Source organism: Stegostoma tigrinum, chromosome 3 (genome assembly GCF_030684315.1).
Source record: "Stegostoma tigrinum isolate sSteTig4 chromosome 3, sSteTig4.hap1, whole genome shotgun sequence".
Lineage (NCBI taxonomy): Eukaryota > Metazoa > Chordata > Chondrichthyes > Orectolobiformes > Stegostomatidae > Stegostoma > Stegostoma tigrinum.
The window spans coordinates 14,690,855-14,711,694 of record NC_081356.1 but is presented as its reverse complement, the minus strand read 5'-3'; positions in this window follow the sequence as shown (position 1 = coordinate 14,711,694).

Here is a 20,840-nt window from a genome sequence, read left to right as displayed (position 1 = left end):
CCTCTTAATTGATCTGTATCACTTTGCAGACTCTTTGTATCCTCCTCACAATTTGATTATCGTGTTTTTTTTTTAAATATCATCAACAGATTTGGCTACAATACTTTCAGTCCTTTCAACCACGTCATTAATGCAGATCGCAAATAATTGAAGCCCTTACTGGCACTCAATTAGTTATAATTTGCCAACACAACAATTATACCGGACTCCCATTTTCCTGAGAGTTACAACATGAGCTCCTATTTTGTGTAGTAACCTGTTATATGTATTGCACAGGTTTGAAAATCCAAATACACCACATCTTCAGGTTTTCTTTTAACTACCTCGCTTATAAGATGCAGGCTGTCACATCCAGGGGTCTTGTCAGCCATCAGTCTTTGTTAGTTTTCCCAGGATTTTATTCTCTAGTGACCACAATGTTTTCACGTTTTACCCTTACCTTTGCCTCCCAATTTTCCACTATTCTTGGAGTTTTTTTAATACTCTGAAAACAGATACGAAATTCTTGCTTAAAGCATTAACCACATCCCTGTTTTTCATTGTTAATTTGACAGTTTAATCATGTAAGGATCCAAAACTTACTTTAGCCACTCTTTTCCTTTATGTATACTTATAAAAGCTCTTATTATCCATTTTTATGTTTCTTGTTATTTACTGTCATATTCTAATTTCTCTGTTTTTCTCTTTTTAAATTATCCTTTGCTGGCTTCTAATTTTTTTCTAATCCTCCTGCCTATGAATAGTCTTTGCAGAGTTAAATGCCTTTTCTTTCAATTTGATACTTTAGTTAGTCAAGTGTGGTTTCATCCTTTCATTGTCTTTCTTTCTCATTAGACTGTATCTTCACTGAGAGTGATGAAATTGTTGCAAAATGTGGATTATTTGGGTTTTCACACAAGCTCAGACCAAACTTCTAGATTACTGTTAAGCAATGTTTATTGATAGATAATGCAGATGGTAAGGCTATAGCACAGTGTATTTGGTGGTGTAAGGTCCAAAGCCTCTTGACAGGGTACTAGCACATAGTTACTGAGCTCATAGTTACATGATAGCTTATTTCAGAGGCTCAGCTACATCATCATTAAACCCTATCTTTATATCTCTCCCCAATACCATATCAGTTTCCAATCTTACTAACTTGAAGTATGATATTAATAGTATTAATTGAATCATTTAATACGTATTTGACTAAGGACAATGTCTTTCCAACTCCATCATTTTTCCCCAAAGTCCATTGTGCACAGATAGCTGTGGAAACCCTACAATTTTCCATGATCTGCTCACTGGAAATGAGGGAGGAGGGCAATGGCCTGAAGGATAGTCTGGAACCATGCTTCAGCAACTGAAATGAGAAAAGACCAGAATTAGTAACGGTGTCCCAAAGATCATAGCATTGCATAGACTGTTGGAATAAAGGCTGACAAGTTGCATGAAGGCACATAGTTTCTCATAGAAAGGGTACAACTTCTGTTTGACTGGATGCTGGTTAGTTTTATCTCTTTCCTTCTGTAGATGAAAAAATCTAAACAGTAAAGACATCTGAACACTGAAGTTGCAGTATTAAAGAATTGCTAGGCAGCATCTCCATTCAACTGTGTTAGAACAGTAACATCTTGAGATTCTTGCACTGCATTGTCACGTTAAGGATGAAGTGAGCAGCAAATTACTGGGAAGACTGCAAAATATAAGATTACTTCTTCAAAAGACTCACTCCTAGAATGTGAAGAATGAACAAAGATCTCTTAAGAGATTGTTGCTTCGCTTAGAAAATGTGCAGTCAGAACGGGCAAGACTGCATTTGAACTTATGCAAAATGCTCTGAACAGGGCAATGAGATGAAGGGAACCTCAACATTGACTGCTAGCACATCTGACACTATCTCTGCAACATGGGAAGAGGAAGAACAATTTCCTGGGCAGTCATGTAAAAATAGAGCATCATTTCTCATGCTGCAGCATTGATGGAGAATATTTCTGAACGTGCAGTTTCCTGTTCCCTGTGGGAATAGACAAACTCATCAGATGCAACCTGTATATTCCTGAATGAAAGACTGCTACAAGGGGAAGCTGAACATATCAGGACTTCCCTCACATTCTCTTATGGGAGAATCTAGGTCTATGGATGCCCTTCTAAAAATCAGGGGTTGCCCATTTAGAGATTCGGTGAAATGTTTTCTTTCAGAAGATCGTGGGTCTATGGAACTCTCTTCATGAAAAGATTTTGTAAGCAGAGTCCATCAATATTTTTAAGAGGGAGATAGATTTGGGTAGATTTTGGTTAAGCGAGCCGTTAAGTTTTTCACGGGTATGCATGATCTTACTGAATGGCGGAGCAGATTCAAGGGACATTATGGTCAACTCCTGCTCGGGACTCATACATTCCATAGACTTATGGAATGTTTCTCCATTAACAGTATCGGTGGCACAAACTGGCATCATCATAGGAGTAAGTGAGGAATTCTGTTCACTCTGATATAAAAATGTATCAGAAGGATCTTTGTTGTTCTGCCTCAAGAAGTGCACCCACCTTGTTGAGAAACATCCTTTACAGAAGGAAATCTGTTCTACTTACTTTGAGATAGCAAGAACTGCAGATGCCGGAGTCAGCACTAACACAGTATGGAGTTGCGGGAAAACAGCAGGCCAGGCAGCAGAGGAGCAGGAAAGTTGACGTTTCACGCCCGGACCTTTCTCCAGACTCTTGCCAAACAAGTTGACACTTACCTACTTTCCAAAGCAGTCTTAGAAGCCACTCATTTGTATCACATTGGGATAGGCAATAATTATGAATCCTGCTAGTGAAGACTGCATACCAAGAATTAGTAATAAAACAAAACATTTATGTACAAGTTTTTAAACAGTTAGCAGTTAACAGTCAAGACCATAAGACCATAAGACATAGGAGTGGAAGTAAGGCCATTCGGCCCATCAAGTCCACTCCGCCATTTAAATCATGGCTGATGGGCATTTCAACTCCACTTCCCTGCACTCTCCCCGTAGCCCTTGATTCCTTCTGAGATCAAAAATTTGTCGATCTCTGCCTTGAAAGCATCCAACGTCCCGGCCTCCACTGCACTCCGTGGCAATGAATTCCACAAGCCCACCACTCTCTGGCTGAAGAAATGTCATCTCATTTCAGTTTTAAATTTACCCCCTCTAATTCTAAGGCTGTGCCCACGGGTCCTAGTCTCCCTGCCTAACGGAAACAACTTCCTAGCGTCCACCCCTTCTAAACCATACATTATCTTGTAAGTTTCTGTTAGATCTTCCCTCAACCTTCTAAACTCTAATGAGTACAATCCCAGGATCCTTAGCCGTCCATCACATGTTAAACCTACCCTTCCAGGGATCATCTGTGTGAATCTCCGCTGGACGTGCTCCAAAGCTAGTATGTCCTTCCTGAGGTGTGGGTCCCAAAATTGGACACAGTACTCTAAATGAGGCCTAACTAGAGCTTTATAAAGCCTCAGAAGCACATCGCTGCTTTTATATTCCAACCCTCTTGAGATAAAGTCAAGGTGGTGAACATGTTATTGTACAGCAGGATGCTATTAAATCTCATTCCTGCACCTTGCCCATTCCTGCCAGCAGTGCCCAAGGTGAACACAGTGCATGCGCTTCAAGAAAACAGCCATATCTGAAAGACTACGGGGAGTAGTCCTTACTCAAGCCCAATGAGGCATGCTTCAAGCGAGGATCCAAACACTGAAATTCAAAGGCAGCGTCCAACACCAGTCCAGAGGCTTGAGCACAATCAGTTGGATTGCTGAGCAGTCCCATTTTCTGTGTCCATATCTCTCGAATGCAGGGAGTGGGCCACAGTCAGCCTCATGGGTCCAAGGCAACTAGCCTGGAGAGTCAAGGTAAGTCAGTCAGGGAGCTGTACAGGTATCAATCTGGGGTCTGGTCGTTCATTGTTCATGGCTCTCCAGATATTTGTTCAAGCAAATGGACCACATTCAATTCTCAGAATCTAGCTACTAAAAGCCAAGAAGCGGGGATTTATCAAAGCTCACTATAGTGTTCCGGAGGCTGGGATTACAATACTGAAGAGTGGGGGCCAACTCAATGTATAAGGGGTGGGTCGATAAAGCATGGGGGTTTTCCTTTGACTGGTTTTGGTAGCTTGTCATCCACTAGGCATTTGACTGAGTTAAATCTACATCGGTTCTCGAGAACCCATTCACTTCAGGCCTGTAGCCACAACTCAATATTATTGTTCATGCATCATTTCCATTTCAACTTTAACTTTGCCTAAGAGTGGGTGAGGAAGTTTCTTAGTTGTGAATAAACAGGTTGATTTAAGGTTTTTGAGAGTGATGTGCAATGTAAACTTGAGTTTTTCAGCCTGTAGAACAATTTTGGAAACTCACTTTGAAATTCATTCATGTTTCACTGTCAGCAATCTCATTAACTCACAAACCAATCTGAGTTCTAAGTATGTGTTTCTACTTGGTAGAGCAAAATCTTGATTCTGAGTGACAGAGAGACTTAAGCATTTCTTGGTCTTTGTATTTGAACATTTCCATGAACTGGTCTTTATCTTTTAATGAGATTTCCTCAGGACCTTGTAATTTTGAGCATTAGACCATGAGACACAGGAGCTGAAATAGACTCCTGGATCCACCAAGTGCTCCGCCATTAAACAAAACCATGGCTGATCCGATAATCTTCAGCTCTATTTTCCTGCCTTTTTCCCATAGCCCTTGATTCTTTTACTGATTCAAACTTGAATATTCTTCATGACCCAGCTTTGACTGCAATCTGCGGTCAAGAATTCCACAGATTCGCTAGACTCTGAGAGAAGAAATTCTTCCTCATCTTTGTTTTAAATGGGAGCTGACTTACTCTGAGATTATGCCTTCAGGTCCTAGAGTCTCTTGCAAGGAAAATGGCCTCTCTCCCTTTGTTCTGTAGAGATCCCTAAGAACTGTATATGTTTCAGTAAAGTCATCTCTCATTCTTCTAAACTTTCAGTAGCCTACTCACTAATACAGTATTTGTGTTCTGCCAAGGGGCATGCAGCTCCATAACTCATAATCTGATTCAAGAACAAAAATCTGAATTCCAGTGTTGAGAAGGGAGTAAGTGTCTCTGACATTAAGGCAGTCTTTGACCAAGTATGAGATCAATTGAAATTGATATCTATTAAAATGTGGGTCTATGGGAGAACAGTAATATAGTGGTAATGTTACAAGTCCGGTGACACAGTCACCCAGACTCCAGAGATCTGAGTTCAATTCCCCTACAAATGTCAAGAAGGATATCTTTCTCATTTAACTGGAGTTATTTGTAACTCTAGCCCCACAGCCATGTGATTGACTCTTAATTACTTTTGAAATGGCCTGGAATTCTGCCACAAAACAAGTTGAATGAGAATAAAACAACATGAACTACAAGATCAATCAAGGTATCAGAACTGACACAGCAGCACACTGCCCTGTCTCCTAATGCCTGGATACTTGCATCAAGACTTGTTACCCAGACTCGTTAAGCAATACCCTGATGCAGTCATTGTCATTGAATCATTCCTTGCAGCCAATGTCCAGTGTCTCCCACTGTGCCTGGGTATATCCTGTTTTCTGTAAAATAGGCCTGACTGCAGCAGCTATGCTGTAATAGACGTTCAGAAACACCATTTGTCCCTAGCTGCAAACTCCTGGAAGCCTCATGGCATCTGACTACCTGTGACTGATTACCACCTACTGCCCTCCCTCGGCTGATGAATCAGTAACTTTCCATGTTGAATAGCACTTGGAAGAAGGACTGGAAATAGGAAGGACACAGAATGAATTTTGAGTAGTAGATTTTAACGCCATCACCAAGAGTGGTAAAATTGTGCGCTACCGACTGAACTGGGGGAATCTTTCCTGGCATTTCTGTCAAACAGGGCCTACAGCAAGTTGTGAGGAGTCATGTGGAGAGAAAATTCTGTTTGCCTCATCCTCAGCAATCAATCTGTTGGAAATGCTTTTGTCCATGAACAGCGTTGTAGGAGTGTTCCCAGAGCAGAGTGAAACTGTGGCTGTTGAGTTAGGAAGTGTGTGCTTGCCATGTACATCTCTGTAAATAAATGCTTCAAAGAATGTGCAAGTATTACCTCCAGATCCATCTTGCATCACATTGCTTTCAAGGGTCTACAGAACCTAAGGAGAGCATTGTTGCACCATCCTGAAGTGCCTGAGAAAATCTTCAAAGTATGGAATCTCAGAAAAATTATTGTGAAAAACACTTTCACATATAAGGAAGCAGTTGTAGTACTGAGTTTATTTTTGTGCTTGCATGAGTTTGATACAATCCCACTCCGCTGCCATTTTGTTTTCAGGAACCTGCTGTATGTATGTATTAAGCATTAAAATCAGTTGAAATTTTGCTTGATTTGAGCAATTATCAGATGTTAATAGGAGACCTGATCCCGTGAGGGGTCAGTGCGCAGACAACTTGACTAGCCGCAGTTAAAAGCAGAAGTTGCTAAGTTGAAGAACATTCCCCGACAGAGACAACTTTTCTAATTATAATGACCTCTCCCTATTGTCCCTGTCTACACCCAAACTTATGCAGACCTTCAGATTAAAATTCTTCTCAGTCTACTCCTATCTTATCAGGGTTGTAAATCATTCCAGTCTGCCCCTTACAATGGCTCTTGGATTTTAGGATTTATAAAGAACAAATTCAGTGTTTGACTCAACCACAAACTTGTTTAGTAGAATAAACCTCTTAATGCCCTGATACTGAACCTCTCAACTAGTGCAAATCGCAAATCACTTTCATTGATTTGCCCAATTTAAATCTCTCCACGATTTAACCTTGGCTCCTTGATGGATTAGAAAAGAAACTGTTATTGTAAAACAAGAGGAAAAGTTTTGTATTTCTGCCCAAACCTTACAAATATCATGTAATACCTACAGTGTGGAATAAGGCCACTCTGAAGAACATCCCAACCAGACCCACCACCCCTACCTTTGCAACTGTGCATTTTCTGTAGTCTATCAAACTGGCCTGCACACATTTAGCACGGCCAAGCTGCCTAAACTGCATATCTTTGGACTGAGAGAGGAAACCCACACAGACACGGGGAGAATGCACAAACTCCACAGACCGTCGCCCGAGGGTAGAATTGAATCCAGGTGCCTTGCATTGTGAGGCAGCAGTGCCAACCACAGAGCCACCTTGTCACTCAAACCCTTGGATTTTATTGTTACCCTTAGATCACCTTAACCTCTCAAACCTAATACCCCTTGGATTTGAGACACCAAAGTGTGGAGCTGGATGAACACAGCAGGCCAAGCAGCATCTTAGGAGCACAAAAGCTGATGTTTCGGTCCTAGACCCTTCATCAGAAAAGAGTGATGGGGAGAGGGTTCTGAACTGAGTCCACCATGTGGTTGGTCCTACTAGTGCAAACTTTATGTCCATGAACTAAGTTAAATGTTCCTGACCCTTCTTGTGACAGCTGAGCCTTTTGATCACCAAGATTCGGCTGAAACACGTACAATCTCCAACATGGCTGATCAACCCAGTGTTAATTGTAGGCCTGAGTCAGACTGACTGGTCCTAGCCCTTCATTCAACTGCAGCCAATTTGCTTCAATTTCATTCTTTTTTATAGTGATTCATATGCAGCGTTTCAGAACATTACCAAACATTTTCCTACTGATAGGAAGTCCGAAAGCCAAATCTCCTTCCAGCAATTCAGCTTTCCCATGAAAAACAATAGCCCAGACAACATGATCAATTGGCAGTAGTTCTGAATATCCCTCCTTCTGTTTAGAAATGGCAAGGCAACCATTCCTAGTCCTTAGATGGACAAAGGTTTGAATTACCCACTTTCTTCCTCAATGGTCACTTGTCAAAAGGACAGTGGCCTGACCCTAATACTATTGTACGAGGCGATTAATCTGATTACATCGCAAAAACAGGTACTGCCATTTCCCTGCACCATTACACCGTGACAGCAATCAAAAATGGTCAAATTCCTTATGTAGGGCCATTGCCTGAATTTAACTTCTGTCTATTTGTGCTGAGGTTTGGTTTGTAGCACTGTGTACAAAAGTTTTTGTTTAGATTACCTACAGTGTGGAAACAGGCCCTTCAGCCCAACAAACCTATACCATCCCTTGAAGCATCCCATTCAGACCCAATCCCCTATAACTCCTGAACACTATGGGCCATTTAGCATGGCTGATCCACGTAGCCTGCACATCTTTGAACTGTGGGAGGAAACTGGAGCACCCGAAGGAAACCCACACAGACACAGGGAGAATGTGCAAACTCCACACAGACAGCCAAAAAAGATTAATCGCCTCGTACAATAGTATTGGGGTCAGGCCACTGTTATTCTGACAAGTGACCATTGAGGAGAAAATGGGAAATTCAAACCTTGTATTTCCTTTTCTTGAAATCACAAGGTCTGGTGGAAGGAATTCTGATTATACAGTACTCATGCAAATACACCAGGAAATAATGAAAGAAATTTCAATTAACATACAATCATTTTGCAAAGAACAAATAAAACAATTCTATTTATTCATCTAACTTCACAAATAGGAATAAAGCTAATCTGGCCACTTTGTTATAAATGCACTCTTTAGTATAGTGAAGGGTTATAGATAGCTAAAATGTTAAACTCCCAAATTTTCTCTAATATGGCGGATAAATTCATTTTATCTTTATAATGAGGAAACATGATGTTTACAACTCCTCATGGAATTACAGAATCATTTAAAACTACAGTGAAAGGCATCAACAATCAAAGGCTTAAATATAAATTAAACTTTAATCTATTTTTGTCTCACATGAGAACCAATACTAACAATGGCATCTTCTGTAGAATTGTGCCTCTCTAAGTCAACTACAGCTTCTGTTATGATCCCAGTTGATGTTAGAACTGGACAAGTCAGATCACAGACTCAAATCTGGCTTGTTAGGTCATAACTTTTTAAATAATTGACATGGAAGTCTTTCATTGAAGTATAAGCATGCAATGCTGGAAATTTAGTTTCAGCAATAAAATCAAAGTTTATTCTGCAAAAGAAATGAAGATAAAATAAAATAAATCAAACTATTTACGTGTATTACAATTTGAAAGATTTTAAAGCACACAGTAAAATATAATTCCATCTATTCCCAGTACTATTATTTTATAATGTTTAAATACTATGAAGGGAGTCCTCTTCAAATCAGAAGGCATAGGTTTGACTTAACTTTTTCTTACAATTTCTAATCTTGAGAACTTGATAGTCTTTTACTTGATTCGTCACATGACTGAGCTTAAACTTTCTTAGATTCAAGTAACTCCTCTAGGTTTCTAACTAAACATTTATTGTCTGGAATATTCAAAATCTCATGCTTGAAGTTAGGCAACCTATTTCCTAATTGTTCTGAAATAACGTCTTTCTCCAGGAGAAGATGTTCCTACATTGAACCTCAGTTAGGTATTCTGCAAACTGAAACCAAAAGCTTTCCAATTCATTTGTTCTTCACTTAAGCTAAAAAAACCTCCTGATTCTTCTAAATCAAAAACAAGTTTTTTTATGTTTATTTTCATTGATTGTAATACTCTCAAAATGCAAACAATGCATAATCACTCCAGAAACGTCTCTCTTACATATATTGTCTTAAAATCCATGCCTTCAGAAACGCTGACAAGTTACTTATTAAACCCCTTCTACAAAATCCACATGTTGCTAATTCAAAATGTATACACTAAATGTAAATTATATTAATATACATAAATCATACCTCAAAGTACCATTGGATGGTATAGCATAGGAAAAGATTTGATTGTCCATTACGTCTATGCAAGCTCCTTATAGAGCAACTCAGCTGATTTCACACACCCTCTCCCTACTTCTTTTCCTCCTCAGAAGGATCTAATCCCCTTTTGAAATCCCTAATTATATGGCTCCACCACATTCTTTGGCAATACATTTCATTTCTGTAAATTGTCAACAGTCACCAAAACTGCAAATGGGGCTTCCTTACCTCAGTCCTCAACCTGCTGTGGTCCACTCTCAGATTCCAGCTGTCCCATGAAAGGAAGTAAATGGCATTCTCAAAACTTGCTAAATGGCATTTATATAACTACTTCCACATTCCTAGGTCATCCATAAAGATTTTACAACTGTAAAAGTACTTTTGATAAACGGTCATAGTTAATGTGCAGAATAGAAGCAGACAAAGATCCCATGAATAGCAATGAGAAAAGTTCTTAAATTATGTACTCTGTTCCTGAAGAATTTGGCAATTGATTGTTAAAGTATATTTAGAAAAACTCCTGAAACACAGTGAGTAATGATGTTGACAATGGAACACTTTAGTATCAGAAGAGCTTTCCTTGTTTATTCCATGGTGTTATGAAATAACAATCCAACTGTAAATAGTTGTTAGGTTGAACAGGACTGTTTTATGACTAAATATAGTACACCTTTTCTATGTGTTGTCATCTTTTAATTAAGTTGCTTATGCATGAAGTCAGTGAATAACAGGTGGATGAATATTAGCTGCAAGAATAATGTGAACTGAGTTTAAAAGAACTACATAAAAATTCTAAAGTATCAACAATAGCGTCTACATATTTAAAGATATTTTAAGATATGTTATTACTTAAAGTGTCTGGAGGAGACAATGGGAAAATTATTCAATGCATTAGGGCTAACATTTATAAACTCCAGAGTCAGCAAAGAACAATGAGAGTTTTAAGAAAAATTGTATTTATATAGTGTCTATCACATCAACTAGATAGACGAAAGAGTTCTTTTTGAAATGCTGCCACATTGATTTTTGAGTAGATATAGCATCCAAATTGCACAGTCAGATTCTAGAAATGGATTAGTCTGTTTTTGAAGAATGCTAACCAAGACACCGAAACAATTCATTGCTCTTTTAACTTAAGCATTTACCATATAACGAAACTTACAATTTATTTGGCAATGCAGCCCGCAATCATGCTGCTTTGAAACTTTTACCTAGTTAGGTGTTCAGGTCTAGAGTGGATCTCTGCAAAGGTGCAATCAACACATTATTAAAGTCAGAGATATGTAGATGAAAGACACCAATCTATAATATGCCTTGAGCTCATATAATGAGAAACTTTGGGGCTCTTCTGATGCTGTGGTAGAGTTCCTACCTCTGGGCATAAGGTTCCTAAGGTGTTTCATAATATGCTCAAACAAATTAATTAAAGATAATATGAAGAAACTATTCCTCTAGTAGCATCTCTCTATGTCAAAATCCTCCCTTTTAATTAGAATCATTATCTATCGGTCAGAGTTGTGGGATAGGCTATTTAAGAACACAGAGAATAGTATTAATAATAAAAAATGATGGGGAAAATGCAGTAAGCTAGAAGTTGAATTCTTCATAGCCTCAAAACGTCACAAGCACCTTCTGGTCAATTAAGTACTTCCTGAAATGTAGTCATTGTAATCGATGCCAACCATGCCTTTGTTCATGCTATTTTGTCTTTCAGGATATTTATTGCATTGATGCACAACTAGAGAGATTTTCACTTGGATATGTTCATTTCCTGATGCAAACATTCCTTTCGGACATACTATTAGTGTTTCCACTGCACTTTCTTACTCTCCACTCTTTCATCCGATTTCTGCAGGCCCACAGATTTCACTTCTTGACCGTCTGCCTCAATACTCAAGTTACATCGAACCTTAATTGTCCCTTTTCCTGCATGTCTTACAATTGTCATCCGTCCATTTACTGGACCTCTCTGGAATATATGTCACACAAACTATTCTGCGGAAGGCTCACTGGGTCCTGAAACGTTAACTCTAGTTTCTCACCACAGATGCTGCCAGGTCTGCTGAGCTTTTCCAGCAATTTCTGTTTCTGTTTCTGATTTCCAGCATCGGCACTTCTTTTGGTATTTATTTTCTTTGATCTACTATATTATGTTCATCAGAACCTTTGTCACAAAACACAGGAGCACTTGCGTGACAAGGTTTCTCATTTACTTCTACAAGCTGTTCAGAGTTTGAGACTTTGCCACTAGTTCTAATATCCATAATGAGGTGCTTTGAGGTGCAATGGGAAGCATCTCTACCAGAGGCTTCAGGGTCAAGCCACACTGCAGATGATGGGCAAAGGAAGGTATGTGGCCAGAAACATTGAGTATCAACTTGTAAATCCTTCTGACATATGCCAATGGGAAGTAGTATGAGCAGGAGGCCTTCGGGATTGGCGATGAAATGAAATTACATCATAGCATCATTATACATAACACCAGGCTACAACATGCATGCACAACTTACACATTGCCGTTGTAATTCAGACCCCCAAACCGGCCAGTCGGCTTCTTTGGTTGGACAGCTGATACAACAACACAGGGGTTTAATCCACATTTTGGCCAGTTGGATTCAGAACCTGCTTCTTGAGTGACGGAGATCTTGGTTCTGCGGCTCAGGCCTGCTGTCAAATGGAGAACTGAAGAAAAATTGTGATGACCTCAAATTAGCAGTTTGATTGCCGTACTTGGTAAGTATTATTTAATCATTGTTACCTTTCCAAGGTCTTTCCATTTCTATTGGCCCCTCTTTTACAATCAAAAGTCATGAAGTGATCCCTGTTTCAGAAAGGTTTATATCGTGCCCCAAAATCTTTCATAGCTTTTTTTTCTCAAAACATTGATGACAGTGAAAGCTCTCTCACTGTATGTGAAGTGTTGAAATGTGAAGGAGAAAATGAACAAATTCTAATGCCACTAATTCTTGGACTATTAGTTGAACCTGTTGTTACCTTGGGTTGACCTTCTACAAGAGGTAAATACCACGCAAAGTTATTTAGGGCCTTGTGGACTAATTTTGATGATGTAATTCAGTCAGAAAGTAATTTTTGACATTTCTTTTGATTTGTTTTCTCATGGATTTGCCTTTACCAGGTGATTTCATAGCTTTTTAATGAGGTGAAATGTTGTCAATATTCTGTTACAAATGATATCACAGCCGAATGGAACAGGATGGATGAACCATTAGACTTCCACTTGGTCAATTATCATGGCTCTTGCACAAGTTTAAGCAGCAAAATCACTTCATGAATTTATTTGAGAATTGTCAGTGGTCACGATAGTAAGGCAGTCATGCATGTTTTCACTGCAATAATAATAGTGTTATATTGAACAATTTATCATTGTTCCTGATACCAGTTCTCCAAGGTCCAGTAGATTTTCAATGAAAGTTACAACGGACAATTGAAAGAACTTGAACAGAAGAACATGGCACAAATGAAAGCCTCCACCTCATTTTCAACGGGGGAGTGATTGCTTCCACAGCGGGACATATTGTGGGAAGAGGAGTTAGGACCAGGAGATGCTCAAAATGGTCGGAGGGCAACCAATCCCTTACTAGGAGCTGGATCTCACGGTAAAAACCTTTTCAGGATCCAGCATACCTCCACTTTGACAGGGCTGCTATTTTTAATCTACTTTGATCATGTTTCCTGGGCCTTTTTTATACCTGCTCATTCATGCACTGTGAGCACTGTTGGTAAGCTCCTTAATTGCTGTCCAGGCAATCTTTTATTCAGGCACGTGGTGCAGGCATCACTGATTGGGGCAGCATTTACTGTGCATCCCTAATCACCTAATCCCTAAGAAAGTGGCGGTGAGCTGCCTTCTTGAATTGTTGCAGTCTGTTAGGAAGAGAATTTCAAGATTCTGACCTAATGCCAGTGAAGGTGCAGTTATACAGTCCCACGTCACAATTATGTGCAAACTTGAGGGAAACTTGCAAGTGCAACTGCTGCCCTTGTCACTCCAGATAGTAAAGTTCAGGGGCTTTGAAAGCTGCTGCTGAAGGAGCCATGGTGAGTTACAGTAAGATATCTGGGAGATGGTACACACTGTTGCTACTGTGTGTCAGTGGTGGAGGGAATGTTGAAAATGTTGGAATGGATCTCTTGCCAGTTAAGCAGTCCCCTTTGTGCTGAATCAATTGATTGGCTGCTTTAAGGAGATGTAGCTTAGTTTGGTTTACATAAGAGACAACTGTTCCAGCCAGTTGTGTTAGACATCGTTCTGAAGAAGGGTCACTGGACCTAAAACGTTAATTCTGCTTTCTCTCTACAGATGCTGCCAAACCTGCTGAGTTTTTTTTCTCCAGCAATTTCTGTTTCTGATTTCCAGCATCTGCAGTTCTCTGTTTTATTTACATAAAGCATGAGATGTTTAGTTGACAGCACTTGGCGGTATTTGCCAGATATCCTATTTTCATCGCTGATTGTATGCTTCCAGATAGCTGTAAAGAAATGCACTTGATTTCTTTCTTGGGTACAAACTATCCAGAAGTGAGTAATGCGTGTTTCAAGCAATTTCCACCTCCTGGGCGGTGTGACGTACCTTTGCAATAGCCAAAATCTTGATGAAGATCTCAGGAGGCAGTAACAGGAAACAATCTCTTGACAAGAGACCATTTGTTAAAGCATGACCCAGAGAAAGCACGCAGTCAAGCATGTTTGTTCATGGCCATAGGTGACATTCCACTTTGATACAGAGGGAAGACGTTGGTGCCTGTGGTGCGTAGCAAGCACAATTGTCACTTGGTCCTGTGAGATTATTAGGCTAATTAAAAACTGGAAGAACTGCAGATGCTGTAAATCAGAAACAAAAACAGAGTTTGCTGGAAAAACTTCGTGGTACCATCTGTGGTGAGAAATCAGATTTAACAGGTTCTGAGAAAGGGTCACTCGACCCGAAATGTTAACTCTGATTTCTCACTACATTTGCCGTGGAACCTGCTGAACCTTTCCAGCAGCTTTTGAGATTACTAAGCTGTCCATTTTAATGGACAGATATTTCTTCAAAGCTTCACATTTGGAGTTTCAATCCATGCATTCCATTCTAACACCTCCTTCATTGTGAGGTTTGTCCATAAGCAATGCTTACTTTTTACAGGGGATGTTAATTGCATATTAATTGTATATTTATTGATGACAAGTGATGGATATTAAATGGGAGTTGCCTTGTCCCTTGCTATGTGCTTGTAAAATATTAACGCTAATTTAAAAATGAACACAGTGCCTCAGTGGTTAGCACTTCTGCCACACAGCATCAGGAGGCCGAGTTTGATTCCACCCTTGGGCGACTGTCTGTTAGGGAGTTTGCACTTTCTCCCGGTATCTACACGGATTTTTGCTAGGTGTTCCAGTTTCCTCCCACAGTCCAAAGATGTGAAGGTTAGGTGGATTGGCTATGCTAAATTGTCTGTAATGTCCAGGGATGTGCAGGCGAAATGGGTTAGCCATAGAAAATGTAGGATTACAGGAGAAATACAGGGTGGAATGCTCTTTGGAGGATCAGGACAGACTCAGATGAACCAAATGGCCTCTTCCTCCACTGGGATTCTATGACTAACTGAGGAAGGAAGAGTTTCAGGATAATATTTTTGTATTTACTTACTCTCTAACCTAGGACACAGCCAATTGCAACACAGAGGAAAATGATGCCAAGCATTGTTGTGGTACATTATTCTATGGGCAGCACGGTGGCTCAGTGGTTAGCACTGCAGCTTCACAGCGCCAGGGACCTGGGTTTGATTCCAGCCTCAGGCAACTGTCTGTGGGGAGTTTGCACATTCTCCCCATGTCTGCGTGGGCTTCCTCTGGGTTCTCTACTTTCCTCCCACAGTCCAAAAATGGGCAGGCTAGGTGGATTGGCCATGCTAGATTGCCCATAGCATTCAGGGGTGTGTGGGTTATAGGGAGATGGGTCTGGGTGGGATGCTCCAAGGGGCGGTGTGGACTTGTTCGACCAAAGGGCCTGTTTCCACACTGTAGGGATTCTATTCTATTTTTGTCACCTGCAACCTGAAGGAGGAAAAGAAAGACAGGAGAGGTCCCATGGTGTAGGTGGAGCTGTTATGTTCTTTGGTGATGTTACTTCTGGATGAGGACAATCCCAGATTTAACTTTGGCTTCATAGATCACATTTCTTTTTAATTAAACATGGAGGTCCGTCACTGAAACATTAGCACAGTGCCCAATTCTGTTTTTAACAAGAAAACAGAAGTTTATTGAACAAAAGAAACAAAGATAATTAGAATAAAAGAGCTGCTTGTCGGAAGTTCCTGATTTATAAGCTTCCAACTTATGAACATTTGTACTTATATGTATGATCCCTGTACATAGTTTTAATGTTCAAAACCCGACATACCATTTGATCATAAGACCATAAGGTATAGGAGTAGAATTAGATCTTTCACCCATCAAGTTCTGCCATTCAATCATTGCTGATATGTTTCCAACCCCATTCTCTTGCTTTCTGCTTATAATTTTTGATCCCTTTATCAAGAACCTATCTATCTCTGTAAAAAGATACTCAAAGACCTGGCCTCCACAGCCTCCTGTGGCATTTAGTTCCACAGATTTGCCACCCTCTGGCTGAAGTTGTTTCCGGATTAATGCTTTTGCAATAATGCCACTAGGTCATGTCCTCCCTGTATGTACCTGAGTGACCAGTGATAAAGACTTTTATGATATTGCTTGTCATTGTGATGATACTCCTGGAATAAATAAATGGTTAATGAATGATCCGCATGCCTCAATACCCCTACAAGTCTTATTGACCAGATGGTCACGTGTGTGGTAACCGGTCTCTCTTGAGCTCTTCCTACCACTCAGCTCCAAGATTGTAACAGATTAACATAGAGTGAGTCGTGGTCAACTTCATGCCCTTAGATTTTCTTGGTCACATGGGATTCAGAGTGAGCTTGCCAAATGGATACATAATTGGCCCAACGGCAAGAAACAAAGAGTAGTGGTGAAGGATTGCTTTTCGGATCGGAGGCCTGTGACCAACAGTGCTCCACAGGGATCAGTTCGGGCTCCTCTTTTGTTTGTCGTTTATATAAATGATTTGAATGATAATACTGAAGACATGGTTAGTACATTGTGGATGACATCAAAATTGGCAGCAGGGTTGACAGTGAAGACGTTTTTCTAATTTTACGAGGGGATCTTGATCAAATATGTCAATGGGCTGAAAAATAGCAGATGCAGGTCAATCTGGATAAATGCAAGGTATTTCATTTTGCTACAACAAGTAAAGGTAGGGCTTGTACAAATAATGGTACAGTCTTGGGTAGCGTTGTAGAACAGGACCTGGGGTGTGGGTACATAATTCTCTGAAGTTTGCATCACATATAGACAGGGTACTTAAAAGGTGTTTAGCATGCTTGCTTTCATTGTCATCCCTTTGAGTATAGGAGTTGGGAAGTAATGTTGAGGTTGCACAGGATATTGGTGAGGCATCTTCTGGAATACTGTGTCCAGTTCTGGTTGCCCACTTATAGGAAAGATATTATTAAGGTGGAAAGGGTTCAGAAGAGATTTACCAGGATATTGGTGGGTATAGAAGGTTTAAAATAGTAGTTATATGACACACTGCATCTTTATTCCCAGTGAGGTGCATGCACAGAGTCTCAGGCCCAGGTTCCTGGCCCTAAACCATATCTTTAGTATCAGTGTCCCCCTGAGAGTAATCCAATACTTCTTGACTCTAATCACCAACAAATAGGTGTGTGACTCCCTCCTAGATGAGGCAATCTCCAGTCACCCATTTTGCTGACTTTGAGAGGGGTACAAAATGTATGATTGAAGTGCAGCACATCCTTTCATTGCTGGAAATGCCTCATACCATGGATAATGTTACCTGGCAGAGTGATGAAACATCTGCAATCAAACACACCAACTCAGCCAGCAAGCCTACGACTGCATCCACAACCCGAGCTACAAACCTTCTCAAAAACATCTTAATGGACTGTACATAACTGTGTTCAATAATCCACCTGATGCTAAGTGCCAAGACAATATACTGGGCAATTTCCTTGCTTTTTGCTCAGGCAGTATGCCTTTTCCATTTGGTGGTGCATGTTGGAAATTCTGATGAAGGTTATACAGGAGTTTTGATCATGATGCTCTGGAAATCAGCATTATACAAATCATAGTGGGCAGGTCTTCTCATCAAGGAGCACAAATTCATCCAATTATTTCTTCTCCCACGTCCTCCAGAATATAGTTATTTTTTGCACAATGAGAGTTCATGTTCCGGGAAGGACTGCCTGAAAAGATGGTGCAGGCAAATTCAGTTGTGGTTTCAAATTGGATAAGCACCTGAACAGGAAATATTTTCAAGCCAGTGGGAGGAGGGAAGGGGAGTGAAGCTAGGTAAGTTGTTGTTGCAGTGAGCCAGCACAGGATTGATGGACTAAATGGTCTCATCTGTCTTCACGTGTTCCTCCACTTTAAGGGTAGCCAAGCAACTGCCCTCTTGTGGTGTCGTGGTAATGTCCTGATCACTGGATCAGAAGGACTGAGTTCAAAGTCCCACCTACTCCCGAGGTGTGTAGTAACATCTCTGAACAGGTTCATTGGAAAAATAAGTTAAACAAAACTTTTAAAATGTGTAGTCAAGCCCACAGAAATAAAAAAAAATCAAAAGTCAACTAATTAAAATGACAGAACACAATTTAAGAATGAATCCATAAACACAAGGACAGAACTAACCATTCTGATAATCAGAAGCAAAAATAATCAGCATTTTAGGGAAATCAAAACAATGCATGCAAGTGAATGATACAACAGATGTACAGAGCAAACATAAATGATTGAGCTGTGACAGAATGCACAACAAGAGAACTGGAAGGTTCGGACCAATTGAGACGCAGTTTTAGAACAGTTTTTCTTCCTAACATATAAAAAATTGGAAGTGCCAAAAGAAATCTCACTGTTCAGCTATCTTTTAATTTCTTTCATTTCCTGATATATCAGCAGCTGCCCAAAACTGAACAACACTGACTACAAGAAGCTGAAAATGAAGCCAGTGTTATGTATTTATCTTCTCTAGAACTGAGCTGGAAGGTCAAGACAATAATGTAAGACAATGACGGGTGTAAAGAAGAGAAAATAATATTTATATAGCATCTTTCATAACATTAGAACATTTTACCATCAATTAATAGGTTTGACTTCTGTCGATACATTACAATCTGCAACTGTAAGGAAGTACAAACAGCAATGGATTGATGGCCAGAAAATCTGTTCTTGTTACATCAAGTGAGGGATAAAAATCGACCAAAACACCAGGAGAACTTTTAAAAAAGGAAATGATGGAAATATTCAACGGGTTTGGCAGCATCTGTGGAGTGAGAAAGTGTTAATGTTTCTGGTCAATGACCATTCATCAGAATTGGAGATTACAGCTGTAATGTGTTTTGAGCAAGAGGTGAGTTGGAAAAGAATCTCTGATAGGATGGAAAACAGGAAAGATCAAATATTCCGAGATTTGAGAGTGAAAAACAGACGATCGTAGAAGGCTTTTTTCATGCTACGTGGAAGGACTTGATTGGAAACATATCATTCCCAGGTTAAATTCCCACAAATGCAAAGGCTGTGTGACCTGTGATTGTCATTTTAAATAGAGTTTGAAGTTCTTAGAGTATCTCATTTTTCAAATTAATCAATGACTCAGTTGTAAATTAAATCTCCAGATGTGTCAATTGCCTGACTTGAAAAGTCAGCCAAAGTCAATGGAAGAAAATACAAGACACTTGTTCAACTTCAGCTGGAGAATTGGGTGCAGATGTAGGTGTTGCATTGCATGAAAGATGTAAATGCATTGGAGAGAATGCAGAAGCGATTTATAATAATGGTCATACAAATGACGTACTTCAGTTATGGGAATAGATTGAAGAGGTTAGAGCTGTTTTCCCTGGAGAAAAGACTTGATAGGAGGTTTTCAAGATCATGAATGAGCTGGAAAGAGTACATTGGAAGAAGTTGTTCCCACTTGCAAAAAAAGAAAAGAACAAGAGGGCATAGATTTAAAGTGATGTGCATATGAAACAGAAGTGATGTAAGAAAAGGATTTTCATACAGCAAGCAATTAGGTTATGGAATGCATTGCCTGATAAGGCGATGGAGGCAGGTTCTATTGAAACATTTAAATATGCACTGGTTGATTATTTGGATAGGAATGGTGTGCAGGGATTTGGAAGAAAGCAGGACATTGCCACCTTTGGCTTAACTGGGAGTTTCCATTTTTTTTCCTTTCCTCAGTATTGTTACATAATTATAAACAAGGAATTCTGCCCAAACTGCTTGTATCAATGTTTACCATCCACACGGCCGAATAATTCTAATCAATTTCATCTATTGTGTTTCCATTTGCCTTTCATTGCACTGCAGAAATAGATGAAGGCAAAGCAATCTTGAGCATTTGAAGCTTCTGCCTTGAGCACTAATTGTGGAACTGAATTCCAGGCCCCCACAGTTCTAAGTGAAGAAGCTTCTCCTGCTGCCTTGTAAATCTCTTGCACTTAATGTTGAAACTGTGACTCCTTGTTCTCAACCACTCAATGCTTGTGGATGCTGTTTGCATCTATCCTGTTCAAATGTTCATGATTTTCTGTTGCGGTGGCAGTGGCAGGTCCAATTACAACATTTAAAAGGCTCCTTGGTGGAGTATATAGATAGGAAGGGTTTAGAGGGACATGGGCCAAACGCTGGCAAAATGGGACTAGGTCAGATTAGGACGTCTGCTTGGCATGGACGAGTTGGATCAAAGGGTCTGTTTTCAAGCTGTATGACTTTATAACTGGTGCAGGTGTGATGTATCAAATCAGCTCATTCTGCGCTATAACAATTCCGTGAATCTGTGAAACTCAAAGGACGCTAGGCTGTCACTTTCGGTTCCAAAGACAGTGCACCCTACTTCAGATTACCAGAAGGCAAAAGTACCTAAAAAGGTTTGAACAACAGGTGAAGCTAGCTGTTCCACACCCCTGCTACGCAGTAACAACAGGAATAGTATTTGCCATGAACAAGATGCTGCTATGAA